Source organism: Apium graveolens, chromosome 8 (genome assembly GCF_009905375.1).
Source record: "Apium graveolens cultivar Ventura chromosome 8, ASM990537v1, whole genome shotgun sequence".
Lineage (NCBI taxonomy): Eukaryota > Viridiplantae > Streptophyta > Magnoliopsida > Apiales > Apiaceae > Apium > Apium graveolens.
In genome coordinates this window covers 142,704,913-142,720,166 of record NC_133654.1, presented here as the reverse complement: position 1 = coordinate 142,720,166, position 15,254 = coordinate 142,704,913, and positions in this window count along the sequence as shown.

Genomic DNA, 15,254 nt, shown 5'->3' with positions numbered 1-15,254 from the left:
GGCGATATCTCAATACTGACATGTGATCTATTATCATAAGAAAACTCAATCCGTGTTAAGTGATCATTCCAATTTCTCTCAAGTCTATTGCACAGACTCTCATCATAGCTTCTAGCATTATAGTTTTTGCTTCTCAATACCCATTCTTTTCCAGTTCGTAGTCATTACTATCTTCCGTACATAATACTATACTGGTTACACTTTTGCTCGTTAGCATTCTATAACCTTTTAATAATTGCGTCAACCTTAGTATCACGAACGCGTTAGATTCGGAATACCACCGCACTGATACTACTCCTTCCTAGCTGCTTCTATCTTTGAAAGCTTGATCCATCGTATAGAATTAAAAGAATTTATTGAGAGATCACTATGATCATGAACACTTGTTATATCGCATAGTTAGTACAGAAGGTGGCCAACCTTTAGTACTTGACAAGCAATTAAACAACATGTGGTATCCTACTAGGCTTCTATCACATAGATAGATAGTCATTCGGCAATACCTCCCCTTCTGGAAGGGTTGTTCTTCTCAGCTTACATGAAATGAAAAGGAGAGAAAAGAACGAATTGAAGGGAATCGTATATATATAAAAATACTGCCACAAAATATCTGGCTTGGAATCTACCTCTGAACTATAGAGGTTTGTCATAGGAGAACAAAACATATACGTATATATATCAACATCAAGTATTATAGCATCGCATTTCACATGCCTAAATATTTTTGATATCCCGTCCATCATTCTATGGACCCATGCTCTTGTACGAGCTTATACACAATCACCTTTGAAACTCCCTCGACATCAAAATCGAATCTGGGATTTCATTCTAGACATCATCGTTATTAGAATTCTATGCTTGCACCGTAACCTTCCTCGTATAGTAATACGACTCTCTATTGATAAGAAGGAATAAGTATTCAATATGTAGATAATCGACTTAATTAGCCTATCAATGATAACTTATACACCACCACGACTCGATTAGTGGTACTTAATCTCAACTTTCATTACCATATAACTCTCACGGTTGTAATCGGCTCATTATTCAAAGAATCGTTGATGCATTACTATAGTCCACCACGGACCTACGGTAGTCATTCGTTTTCCTTGGAATCTTAATAGCTAACCATACGGAGTCCATACCTGTCGTATCGAATTCTTCTAAGGAGTTAACATAATCACCATTCATAATTCATGAAGAAAACTCCAGCTCCTGACGTACTTTCATGACATGAAGCAGATAAAATTGCAGAAGAGTTTCAATCAAAGCAATGATAGCAGGTTAATACCATTATTAACCATATGTCTTTATTGGGAGACATGCATCTCAAAGGTTCATTTAGTCATTTCGTAACATGGTCCTGGCTTATCTCAAGATAGTACCTTCTAAGATAGATAGCCCGCTCATGGCGATTACACGAATTAAACCTTTACCAAACTACTATTACGGTTGGGTATTGCAAAGTCATCAGAAGGAATGTCAATCTTCCAAACCATAATACAACCTTCACGGCTTCAACTGTATTCCTCTGGCACGAGCGCCTATAATTATCCTCTTACATTTAACGTGTCGGCCACCTCTTTGGCCTTTCCTGATAGTAAAATTTCCTTACAATCAATGTCATTTTAACCACCTCCAACTAATTTTCTACCTCATTTCAATCACTGCTTATGTAAAAAATGCTTTTTTTAAGTCCCGGTGAGAAAAGAAAAAAAAATCACCATTTTTCCATAAGTCATTGCCTTAGTCTTTAGATGTGAACATTGTCACGACTGACTCTCGATCATACTTAGGACGTCTTTTATCTTGGGTCCTTCTCGTTTTCACCAATCTCGACCTTTATTGGGTCGATCTATACTTCTTATGGTTTAACACGTGCCCACCTGGCATTATTATAATTACGCCATTTTTCCTTTATCAAATTTCTATTCTTGAGAACTTCGAATAATACCTTTCTCCTTATAAAACCTCTAAGGTTATCCTTGAATCGTTCCTCATGTATTCCCTAGATACAGGGCATATCAAAATACCATTTACTAATACTAGAACCATTGTCTATTTACTTCTGAAAAATTTCCTACTGACCTTTAAAGGTTGTGTTACTTTAGTCCTTCATTCCATACTACCCAAACTCATAATGTCCCTATTAAGGGTGAAATGCCAACCTTTATGCATTCCCCTAGGGTTCATCTCAAGTTATCGAAGTTATATCCTTAATTCCACCTTTAAAAAGGTACTTGCATCCTTCCATGGACAAATCAAGTCATATATCCTTGATAGATTATCTTATTCAATCATTCCCACCTCGATAGTCTATACCAATTTCACGATAGCATCCTTATTCAAAATAAGTTCAATCCATATGGCCTCCAAAAGATAACAACGGTTATCCACTTTTCTTGCCTGATTTGGTAATGATAACAGGGATGTTCTAGAAGATATTGGTCGTGTTCAACGTGAACTTCTTCTTAATAAATCCTTATTTACTTTTGTTGTTTATCTCAACAGTCATCTCAATGTTGGGATATCTTTCATACCTGGCGTCTCCCTTTCTGGGTATCATGCCCCCGGTCTTACACTTCACTTTCTTGAAGGTCACTTCCTTCATCCAATTTTCCTAATTTCTTACTTTCTTGCCTCCTCAGTCTATCCGCGTCTCCTTGTTTATCCTTCGGACTATCTCAAGGTTTCCTCGAATCCTCCCAACTTAAAGGGGATAAAATATATGTATCTTTCATGCCTTCATCCATCAGCTTTAACTCATGGTGAATCACTCTCATCCTGACGATTACATACTTTTCTATTTCGATTGCTACGAGTCTTTAGGGTTTCCTCATATCTAACTCCCTTATCATTCCTCCAACTCTATTTCCTTTATATTCCTTTCCACTTCAGTTTCTTTTTATTTTCTTTTCTATTATAATCATTTCATGAACCCACTACTCATTGACTTCAAACATCATGTTGTCCTGGGATTATTATCATCAGAATGAATCTTGACAATTTTTACAACTTAGCTTCATAATTCATCATACTCGTCCGCCTCTATTCTGGCTCTAAAGCTTTTACAGTATCTCCATAATCTTGGAATTACTTTCTCGAAAATAATTGACCGAACTTTAATCAGTTTATCATAACCTCTGGCTCCGTGCCTTTCTTGGTCTTTCACCAGCGGGTGGCCTCTCTTTTAGGAAGGTAAGTGACAAAAACAGTCTTTTGTGATTCGTCCATCATTTAGAATCTCAAATGATTCCTATATTTCCTTCTTACCTCGACTGGGTCAACCTGTTCCGTGGAACTCTGAGAGCTTAGCGACTTAAAGGTCCTGAAAGAATTTCCCACTGCACTGTTTCCTCAGGGTGGTGGTTGGGGATAATAGTCTAAGTTCTGTCTAGAAAGGTCCATAAATTATCGTATAGGAGTACCGTCTCGGGTCTCCTTTCCTTACTCGACTTCTGTTTCCTTAGTCTGAACATTCCCTCCTCCTCCCCATAATTGGGGTCATCCTACATGTTTTAAATCCTCATTTTCCACTTCATTATGTTATGGGTTCCTTCTATCTTGATGGCGACCTCCCTGACTATCACGTTCAGGGTTTGCTATAAATCTTATTCCTCAAACTAGCTTTCATCTAAGATCTCATCTTTAAGCTCTTGAACATTTGGAACCCAAATTCTGTAGGAATACCTCATTATTCCCTTATCATCTTTCTCGGTATTAATCTCTTATCTATTTGTTGGCTCTCTGCCTTCATTCATCACTTTTTCTGGCACAATATGTTCTTTTCCAATAATTCGGGTTGTATTGCAATCTGAAACAGCTTTTCGGTAACGGCTCCGGTTACCTTCACTTCTATTTCATTTTCTCAAAATCTCTTATAAACTCTCCCAAAGACATTATCATCTTGAGTCTCTCCTTTTTACTAAGGGCATCAGCCACCACATTGGCTTTCCCTGAATGATAAAGAATCTCCCAATCATAATTCTTGATTAGCTCTAACCACCTCCTCTGGCGCATGTTGAGCTCTTTCTGTGTGAAAATGCACTAGAGCACTTATGGCTTGTGTAAATCTCGCACTTCTCTCCATACAAGTAGTGCCTCCAATCTTTAGGGAAAAACTAATGCCACGAGCCCCGAGCTCATGGGTGGGGATATCGAATTTTATATTCCCTTAATTATCTTGACGCGTACGCGATTACCTTGTTGTGTTGTATAAGAGCACCCTAATTCCTTATGCGAAGCGTCAATACAATTCACAAAATCTCCTTTTTCCATCCGGCGATGCCAACATAGGAGCCGTCACCAACCTTTGCTTTAGTTCTTAAAAGCTTTTCTCGCATTTCTCTGTCCATTCAAACTTCTCAGTCTTACGAGTAAGCCGCGTTAAAGGGGCTACTATCTTTACAAACTTGAAAGAACCTCCGGTAGTGACCGGCCAATCCTACCTCCGGTAGTTTCCCTAACCATGGTCATCAATTCCTCAGTGGTCCTTTATTCATTCTTGTCAGGATCCTCCACGGGATCCTCCTCAGCAACAATCCCTTCTAGGATAACATCCTCAACCGCTACATCCTCAATATGAACATCATCCAGTCCTGCGTCAGGAAGCTCTATCGGATCCACAATCCGATCTCCAATTAGTAATAAAACATCATCGCACTGTTGCTCCTCAGCCTCAGGGTTCGGAGTCCCGCTACCATATACGATAACGAACAACGCTTCTATCATGATATTTATAAGGGTTCCCATAAGGGTTTTAACTTTCAGTACTACGTTAGGTAGTCCGACTATGAACTTGGCAAGAGTCCCTATTATCTTAGTGAACTTATTATTTTAACGTCACATCATCTCTGAGGTTTATAACGCTTAGCTCTGATACCATTTCTGTAACACCCCAAAATCCGGGGTCGGGGATCCGGGTTGTCATGAGTTCCATTTCCCTTAATAACACCCAATCTTAATAAACAATCAACTACTCCATACTGTGACCCCACAATAAACACACACACCACAAGTTATAGTCTTAGAGATGAATATCCAAAAATTACACGAGTCATTTTATTCCACAAATTATTTTCCATTACACCTTAAAAGGGTTTCTGAATAAATTTACATTTTCCTTGCCATTATTACAATTCATAAATATACATAAGTCTAGTACATCAAAAGTTGAAAGCCTAGCCTATTGGTAGATCCTACCTCAGCTACAACGGCATCAACGCCTACAGGAAACTGCGGAACGTTTCCTATTCGCTCGTGAATTGGGAGCTTGATCCTGTTCATCTTGTCTATCTGTTGTTGTGTGATGAAAGAAGAATTTAAGGGTGAGCAACACGCCCACCGAAATAATATGTATAATAATTAACAATATATGAGCGTTCTCATAGTACTCATGAAAGTCTTGGTCAAGAAGAAATGAACCAAGTTTGATCTCTTAACGCGACCAAGTCGCAAAATATTCAGTATATATGTACATATACTTTTCAAAATCTTAGAAGTCCTCTTCCATGCATAATAAACATAGAGTTCCAGTTTATAACTGTATACAAATATCGTTGCAAGGTGATCTCATATATCTAACCTTGTCTCAACGTTTTTCTGAAAATCTTTGACATGCATAAGATAATCATTTACTAGATATAAGTTTAAAAGATGAAGTTAAAAGATACTCCAATATACTTATATCTTTTCCGAATACTACTTGAACTACCACCGTTCAAGTTATAATTAGTTTCAAAAGTTCATCACATAGATGAGACTACAAGACAAGATTTGAATAAATTCAATCTTTATAATATCATTCAAAATAAATGAAGTTACGAGATACTTCATTAAGTCACGATATATATATCCATATATATCTCTCATACATTTCCTGAAAACCTCTGTCATGTAAAGTATGAACAGAGTTTGTAACATCCAATGAATTTTGGAAAGGAAAAGAATTTTAGCATAAACCCGATATCTTGCTGATCAGGCAAAGATACCAATAAGTAACCTTTTCTATTGTAGATGTATGAATTCCTCGTCGGTCATCACCCAGGCCGCATTAGGACCTCGCGCTAGACCGTTACCCGGCCACTCACGCGTGGATGGACTGTCACCCAACCTCTTACACCTTCATAGACCGTACCCCGGCATGTCGCTTATGCCGACTCAATTAGATGGACTTACTTCCCGAACATTGGGCAAGTAATCAAATTGTTTTCTCAAAATAGCAACCTCGTTGCAAATATAAAATACACCACAGAGCCGGATCCCTAAGATATTTGAGCGAATATTCAAGTCTCTTTCGAAAGGAAGATCTTAAATCTGGAAATGAGTTTTTGGGATCCGCTCTAACTTTTAAAATCATTTTGAAGACTCGAAAATATTTTTAAGAATGTTTGGAGTAATGCTGATTTAATGAAATAAATCAGTCCCGATATATTAGAAAATATCTGAATATTATTATTTAAATAATATTCCCATAAGGATAATCCTTATAAAAATAATTGAAGTAAAAGTTTTAAAACTCATACTTGAAATGAATAATAAATAACCAAAGATATACTTATACGAAAGTACGATCTTTATTTGAATAATCGAAAATAAGTTTGATTATCGAACCATTATTCTTTTATAAAATAAAGAATATTATTTAATAAAAGAAGCGGAGTCATAAGTCCTCGAATGAATATTCAAAATAATATTCATTAAATAAAATAAGCGGAGTCATAAGTCCTCGAATGAATATTTAAGATAATATTCATTAAATAAATAAGCGGAGTCATAAGTCCTCGAATGAATATTCAAAATAATATTTATTGAATAAAATAAAGTTATCGAATAAACCTTATTCGATTAATAGTTTTGAAAACTATATCTATATATATATAAATAAATATATATATATACTATACTCGGGAACATCGACTCCCGGTTTAGAAAAATGTTCACCTTTGGGTCCCCTATACTAAGGGTATACGCAACTACTGCTTATCTCTAGCATAGGTATTATGCAACTTATAAGTATTTGAATCAACAATTAGATATCAAGATTACGAAACAGACATGCATATATACCATATCAGCATGCTCCAATATATCGCAAAATTTGCTAATAACAATCATGCACTTATCACAAGATAATGCATATACATATATTTACATCACAACAACAGTATAACGGGTAGAAAACTTGCCTGAGTGTTCCCGGATAGACTTAAGCTTAGAGTGGATCCGATAACCTATGAACAACAACATAAGTCAGAATTAAACCTCGGTCGCTTAAGAAACTAGACTTTAACCAATTGAACCTTAAGGTTCGCTTATGGTCACTTCTACGCTTAACGAATCACATAAGTCGTTCGAGTACCCTTGGCTCCACCATTTTTAATAAATTAACCATTAAGAATTTTAAGGCGATTCTTTTGCGAGTACCCTACCAACTGCCTAATCCACTTTACATAATTGATTCATACTCCAATTAGATATTTAAGGACCTTAACCAAGGTTTGAAAGTAAGGCGAGGGGTAATGGTTCGGTCGCAAAATGCCGTTACTTAAAACGGTCGTTTCTCCTAAACCGTACATCGGATTCAAGCGAACCATATATCAAAATGAAGCTCTAACATGAACTATATAATCATGGATTTAGTGGATACAATCAGATCCAGATGCACAAGGACGACATCCCAAAGGTATCATTCATCACTGACTTTGGTGATTATTGTTATCTTGTTAGGGCATTTGGTCTCAAGAATGCAGGAGCCACCTATCAAAGGTTGGTAAATAAAATTTTTGAAGGATCTTATTGGCAAGACCATGGAAGTTTATGTGGGTGACATGTTATTCAAGAGTCTAGTGAAGACTGGCTATATAACCAATTTGAGGGAAGCTTTTGAGGTCCTGAGATATCATAAGATGATGTTAAATCCTACGAAGTGTGCTTTCGGAGTAGGGTCTGGAAAGTTTTTGGGATTGATGGTCTCCAAGAGAGGAATCGAGGCCAATCTTGATAAAATAAAGGCAATCCTGGACATGGAGCCACCAAAAACTATCAAAGATATTCAAAAGCTCATTGGAAGGGTTGCTGCATTGGGACGATTCATCTCCAAGTCTGGAGACAAGTGTTTGTCGTTCTTCAAGTCCTTAAAGAAGGTTAAGGATTTTGTATGGAGTGAGGAAAGCCAGAAGGCATTCGAGGAATTAAAGAAATATATGGCCCGGGCCCCGTTGTTGGCCAAGCCAGCTTTGAATGAAGTCTTGTACTTGTACTTGGCCATTTCAGAGAGTGCCTTGAGCGCTGTATTGGTTAAAGAGGAACTGAAAATCCAGAAACCCGTATACTATGTCAGCAAAATTTTGCATGGAGCAGAGTTGAATTATTCAACTATTGAGAAGTTTGCTTTAGCCTTGGTAATGGTTTCAAGAAAGTTGCGTCCTTACTTCCAGGTTCATAAGATTGAGGTGCTAACAAACCAACCCCTGAGAAGTATCATTCACAGTCCCAAGGCTAGTGGGAGGTTGATCAAGTGGGCAATGGAGCTGGGAGAATTCGACATCAAGTATAAGCCACGAACGGCAATAAAAGCCCAGGCATTGGCTGACTTCGTGGTGGAATGTACCATACCCAACCAAGAAGTCGGGGGGCAGGAAGATAATATACCTCAAGACAAGGAGGTTGATAAGGGGGACAAAAAAAAGGATGATAAGGAGAAAGAATATTGGGTCCTCTATTTTGATGGAGCATCAAAAACAAATTCAAGTGGAGCAGGTTTGGTTTTACAAAGCCCTGATGGGTTCTTAATTAAGTATGCAATAAAGTTAGATTTCCTGGCCACAGACAACGAGGCAGAATATGAAGCTCTGATAACTGGCATCGGCCTAGCAGGGATTATGAGAGTCAAGAACTTGAAGGTCTGTGGAGACTCGAAGTTGTTCATATCCCAAGTGAAGGGAGAGTTTGAGGCAAGGGATGATACGATGGCTAAGTATGTCCGCCTAGTAAGGGCTGTGATGACTCAATTCGATGAATGCCATGTTGAGCACATTCCAAGGGAGGAAAATGATAAGGCAGATGCATTATCAAAGTTTGCTTCATCTGAGATAGAAGAAAGTTCAGGAAGTGCATACTTCCGCATTCTGAAGACACGAAGCATTGATGTTAAGCTTGTAGCTCCTATAGGTCTGGGGACGTCATGGATAGATCCCATTAAGACCCATATTCAAACCGATTGGTTGCCAAATAATGCTACTGAAGCACGGAAGTTGGTTGTTCGAGCACTAAGATACTCCTTGATAGATGGGATTTTGTATAAAAGATCTTATGTAGTTCCTTACTTAAGATGTCTCAGGCCCGATGAGGCACGCTTGGCTCTTGAAGAAGTGCATGAAGGTATATGTGGGCAACACTTGGGGGGCAGAGCACTAGCTCACAAGATAACCCGTTTAGGCTTCTATTGGCCAGAAATAATGGTTGATGCCAAAGAGCATGTGAAGAAGTGTGACCACTGTCAGACGCATGCACCTGTCGTTAGACAACCCCCCGAGATGCTGACCTCCATCAACTCACCCATCCCCTTTGCTATATGGGGAATGGATATACTTGGGCCTTTCCCCATGGCCATGGCACAAAGGAAGTTCCTGATTGTAGCCATTGATCATTTTACTAAGTGGATTGAAGCCAAGCCTTTGGCCAAAATCACAACCGAACAGGTTGCGCAATTCTTGTGGAAAAATATCATGTGCCGATATGGAATGCCATACATCCTTGTCACGGATAATGGGAAACAATTTGATAATACAGAGCATCAACGAAGAGCCTCCCTCTATTTTAATAAAAGGGTTAAAGAAAGGTTCTTTTACCAAAGAGGCTTGATCTTAAGAAAGATTGAGGCTTCAGGAGTTGAAGAGAAAGAAATGTTAATCCCTAACTAGGAAAGACCGTATAAGGTCAAGAAAACATGAGGACGAGGATCCTACAAGTCGGAAACCCTGAGCAGTGACAAAGTGCCTCATACCTGGCGCGTTTCGAAGCTGAAGGTTTAATATGTTAAGGACATGAAAGACATGTCCCTGGTACTTAGTAGTAAATGGAGGAATAAGGTCGACCAGTGTACGAGCATCCAATGAATAAAATTCCCGAAGGACCAAAGTACCGAAAATAAAAGACAAATATGAAATCAAACTACAAATGCAGGAGATCCTGAAGGATCAGAAATCAAGTCATGATGAACAATTAGGTTATATACTGAAGATGTTCAAGTCCATGAAGGACCGCAAATAGATAAAAGCCACACACGGAAAACAAAGCCATGCAAGGCCTAAACACTGAAGGACAATCTATAGTCTAAAATCAGATGATTGGCCAATAATGGCAACCTCAGAAACAACCCAAAGGCTAGGAAAGCCCCGCAAATTTACCATATCCGGGTAAGAGCTATGAACAGAGCCAATGGACATATTAATGCATCATCATGGGTGTCCATCATCTTGAATAAGTCTTCCGACCGTCGATAAACGCTAAGAGAGCTCTAGAATCCCAGTCTTGAAACTTTCTCTCAAGTTTCTTCATCAATGCCTCCAAGGCCATGTGTTCACTCCTTCATTTTGCACTCCTAGTGAAAGAAGCTGTGAAGTAGGCGTTGGCCTAATAAGAAAAAGATATTAGAAATCTAACTTCATGAAATGTATATGGTCAATTGGAGTCCACATTACAAACTCCAGCCTACCAAAGAAGGCTGATCAGCCTCAAGAGAAAGCCTTTGACCAACTCGAGAGATCCCTTAGAAAGGGCTCCGGCAGATCGGCCTCCAAGGGATGCCTTAAGCCAGCCAAGCTCCTCCTTTAATTTGTGAAGTACTGAAAGTTCTAAAAAGAATAGATGTATCAAATACAAGGAATGAGCCCCGCACATCCCCGCCTCAGGAAGCTGTTCGCCCAATTGGAACAAACTTAACCAATAGAAAGATAAGAGGGGTTATGCCAACTTTAACAAAGTTCCTTTGAATTATGAGGACCCATCAAGAACACGAACGTGATAGTTTATGTTCGAGGTCCATCAAGACATGTTGTCCAAGAAAGCAAAAATGTTTCCCTTTTACTAACCAGAGGAGGCCGAGTAGCTATCCACGAATATCTTTGACCGTCTAAAGGGTCCTTAGATGAGGTCCCCACCCGGCAAGGCACTCCCTCGAATAAAAAAGAGAGAAGTCAAATCCACGAATTGATATTGAGAATATTGAAGTTCAAGAACTTCCATGAAATAGGATCCCGAAGGGCCAATGAGCTCTAGACATTAAGGTTACGGCCGACCAGGGCCTCAAGGGCTTGGTCTCTATGGCCGACCAAGAGTCCTTGAAGCTGACTCCTCCACATGGAGGGTTAGGTCGACTAGGATGTCTTCAAAGGAACGTCTACAGATGTCTGGAACTAATAGGGATGGCCCCTAAGAGAAGGTTCCAAGAAAACCATGAACTAGAGCCACGGGATGCTCCTAATGAAGATGAGAACTTCCATGGAAACAAGTTTCGTAAAGACTAGAACCCTTACGGAGGGAAATAAGTTTCACAAAGAGTAAGACGCTCACGGCTACCAAGAGTCAGTGACGCCTAGTCCTCCACAAGGAAGGATTAGGCCGACTAGAACCTTCACAGAGGAAAATAAGTTTCATGAAGAGTAGAACGTTCACGAGAACAAGTACATAACGCTCACTAGAAAAAGGGCCAAATGTCCAAAAAGAGCAGAATTGGCCGACCAGGCCACATGAAGGCCTCATAGCCGACGGGAACCCAAGTAGGGTTGATCCAGACCCTCCTAAAGGTTTTCTGGTGGAACTCCTATGAAATTCCTTGAGAATTCTTGAAAAATTAGGCGCCTGACGAGAACAAGTTTCATGAAGAATAGAACGTTTACTAGAAAACGATGAGAAAAGCCTGGCTGAGGCTAAACACAAATCGATAGTCTTAAGGGACAAAAAGCCCAGTAAGTTTAAAAGCCCAAAGAAGAAAGCCCTGAAGTGGAACGTTCCAGAATACTCCAAGAAATTCTAAAGGAAATAAATGAACAGGGAAGAAAAATTCAAGAATATTCCCAAGAATTCTAGAGAATTCTAAATGAGGTATTTAAATATATTAAAGTCCAATTATAATTAGGAAGAGGCCCGATAAAAGGCCCAAACAAGGCCCATTCCAAGTTGAATAAAGAAGAAGCCCAATAAAGACCAGGATTGAGGTCGAATTTGAGGTCGTGAATTCTATTCGAATTCTTTCGAACAGACACCCGAAAATTACGGGTAAAAAATACCAGGATTGAGGTCGAAATCCAGGCAAATAAGACCAGGATTGAGGTCGAATTCCCAAATCAAGCACGATATTTTTCGAGGAAAAGGACAGAATTTTCGACCTAGATCCAGGTCGAAGGTTCGACTAGGATCCTGGTCGAAATCCAGGTCGTGAATCCTAGTCGAAACCTTACGACCAGGAATCAAAACAAGGAAAAATTTTAGACCTAGATCCAGGTCGAAGGTTCGACTAGGATCCTGGTCGAAATCCAGGTCGTGAATCCTAGTCGAAACCTTACGACCAGGAATCAAAACAAGGACAAATTTTCGACCAGGATCCAGGTCGAAGGTTCGACTAGGATCCTGGTCGAAATCCAGGTCGTGGATCCTAGTCGAAATCCTTCGACCAGGATCCAGGTCGAAGGTTCGACTAGGATCCTGGTCGAAATCCAGGTCGTGGATCCTAGTTGAAATCCTTCGACCAGGATTGAGTGGCTGGCTCAAAATTCGACTAGGATCCGGGTCGAATTTTCGACTAAGATCCTGGTCGAAAAAGGGCTGAAAATTTAAAAAAAAAAGTTTGTGAAAAATTGCAGAAAATTAAGGAAAAATCCCAGAATTAAGGGAAAATTCCAGAAAATTAAGGGAAAATTCCTGAAAAATAAGTAAAAATCCCAGAATTAAGGGAAAAATCCAGAAAATTAGGGAAAAATCCAAAAAATAAGGAAAAATCCCATAATTAAGGGAAAATTCCTGAAAATTAAGGAAAAATCCCAGAATTAAGGGAAAATTCCTGAAAATTAAGGAAAAATCTCAGAATTCAGGGAAAATTCGAGAAAAGTAAGGGAAAATTCCTGGAAATTAAGGAAAAATCCCAGAATTAAGGGAAAATTCCCGAAAATTAAGGAAAAATCTCTGAATTCAGGGAAAATTCCAGAAATTAAGGGAAAATTCCTGAAAAATACCAGAAAATTCCTAATGAAAGGGGAAAAGGTAAAAAAATGATAGGGAAGTTCTAAAAACAACCCTGAAGCCGTGTACAAGGCAAATCATTGTAAATGTGTAGGTCGCTCCACACTTTACGCCAAAACGATACCCTGTAAGGGAACGAATGAACTTAACTTCTGCGAAATCTTTTACGATTTCCCAGGAGTTGGGGGGGAAATGATAGGGAATAAAATAAACTCTGATTGCGTAATTAATATCGCATTAATTGTATTGACATTGGGCTGACAGTTAAGCCCATTAGAAGAGGCCCAAGACCTTTGAATAAGGGCCCAAAAATAGCCCAGGAATATAATTGATATTAAAGTTAACTAAACCAGATAAGGTCCAACAATGAAGCCCAGTTAGAAAGGGCCCAAAACCCAGATTATTAATTAATTTCATAATTAATTAATAAGGGAAAAATCAGCTATTAAGAAGAGTCCCAATAAGGACATAAATCCTAGTAGATTAGCCTCCAAGGGACCTAAAAGGATAAGAAATCAGTTTCCTACCACTTAGGACTCCAAAGTCCATTCAAATTCTGAGACTTGCCCACCAAGTCTCCTAACCCAAGTCCAATTCAAGGACTCCCAACATCTATATAAGGGGCCTCACCCCACCAATAAGAAGGACGTTTTTGAGACTTAGTCCTTGGAGGACATGAAAGTCACTACGTCCTTGGTGAGCCCTCGCCGCCATAGCCCCGAGGGAAAGTATCACCAAGAACTATGTTTTTTGACTTGATCCTTGGCATACAACAAGGTACGTAGGCATCTTGTTAAGGCAGACTAAGCCACGAAACACAAGAGCAGTCAAATCGAGCCTCGAAGCTCACGTTCCTTGATAATAAATACAGAAATCTTATACCCTAGTTTTTGATCCATAACACTGGTGAAGGAGAAAATGGATGAGATCATACCATCTCAAGTCAAGATCACCTCCAAGTTTAAACATTTTGCTGATCAAATGGCAAGGCTTGATATGACTTATGTGGAAAAAGATGTCAAAAATCTGAGACATTCCTTCATTGCTCTTCATGAAGTGGTCAAACAACAAATCACCAATTTCAATGACACAAAGATCAAGTTGAACCAGCTTCACCAAACCAGATATGAGCCTTCTGCATTGCTTATGGATGGTACAAAACAGGCTGTGGAAGCAACTTTTGGCTCTAAAATATCTACAAGCTCTCATCCACCTTTCTCAATATCTACAAACCTTCAAATCCAGTCTCTTCAACAACAAGTCTCAAACTTATAGTCTTCAAAGACTCACTCAAAGCACAAGTGCATGCTCTCACCTCATTGGTGTAAACTCAACAGACAGATATACAAACCTTGGTAGATTCCCACAACCACTTACAAATGCAAAATATTGTGGCTTTGGGAGCTATCATGGGCAAGCTTAACATACCTCTGCCTGCACTTCCAGAAGCTGTGAGGCCTGAAATTCCTACTCCCCTTCTCATGCCTGCCAACAAGACTAGGGGCAGATATAGGCTAGGATATCAAGATCATCTACTCAAAATGTCCAAGATGTTGAAAAGATCAAAATTCAAGAAGTAGATATTGGAATGGAGAGGCTCATTAGGGCAGCTGAGGGACCAAGTATGAGCAGGGAATTTGATGAATTTCTCAAGGCTCTCAGGGCTTCTTTCAATAACAATTTCTTCACCTACAAAAAGGCCTTGGACAGGACAATAAATTCTATAAGGGTGATCTTGGTGACTAAGGATAGCTTTTAGGAGAAAAGGGTTGTGATCAACATAAATCACTCAGGGGTAGACAGGTGTATGCAGGTGTCCCTTAATTATCTTATCTCTAGAAGGGAATCTGAGTTGGACATCCTGATAAACATGGTCAGAAGAGTAATTCCTGAAGACACTCTCTTGCTAACTGAACTGAAAAATGCTCAAGTGGCTGCTTTTCCTGAAGCATATCTACATTCAAGCAAGGAAGTGGCATATATTTGTCCTACCACCAAACATTGCAAACATTTTT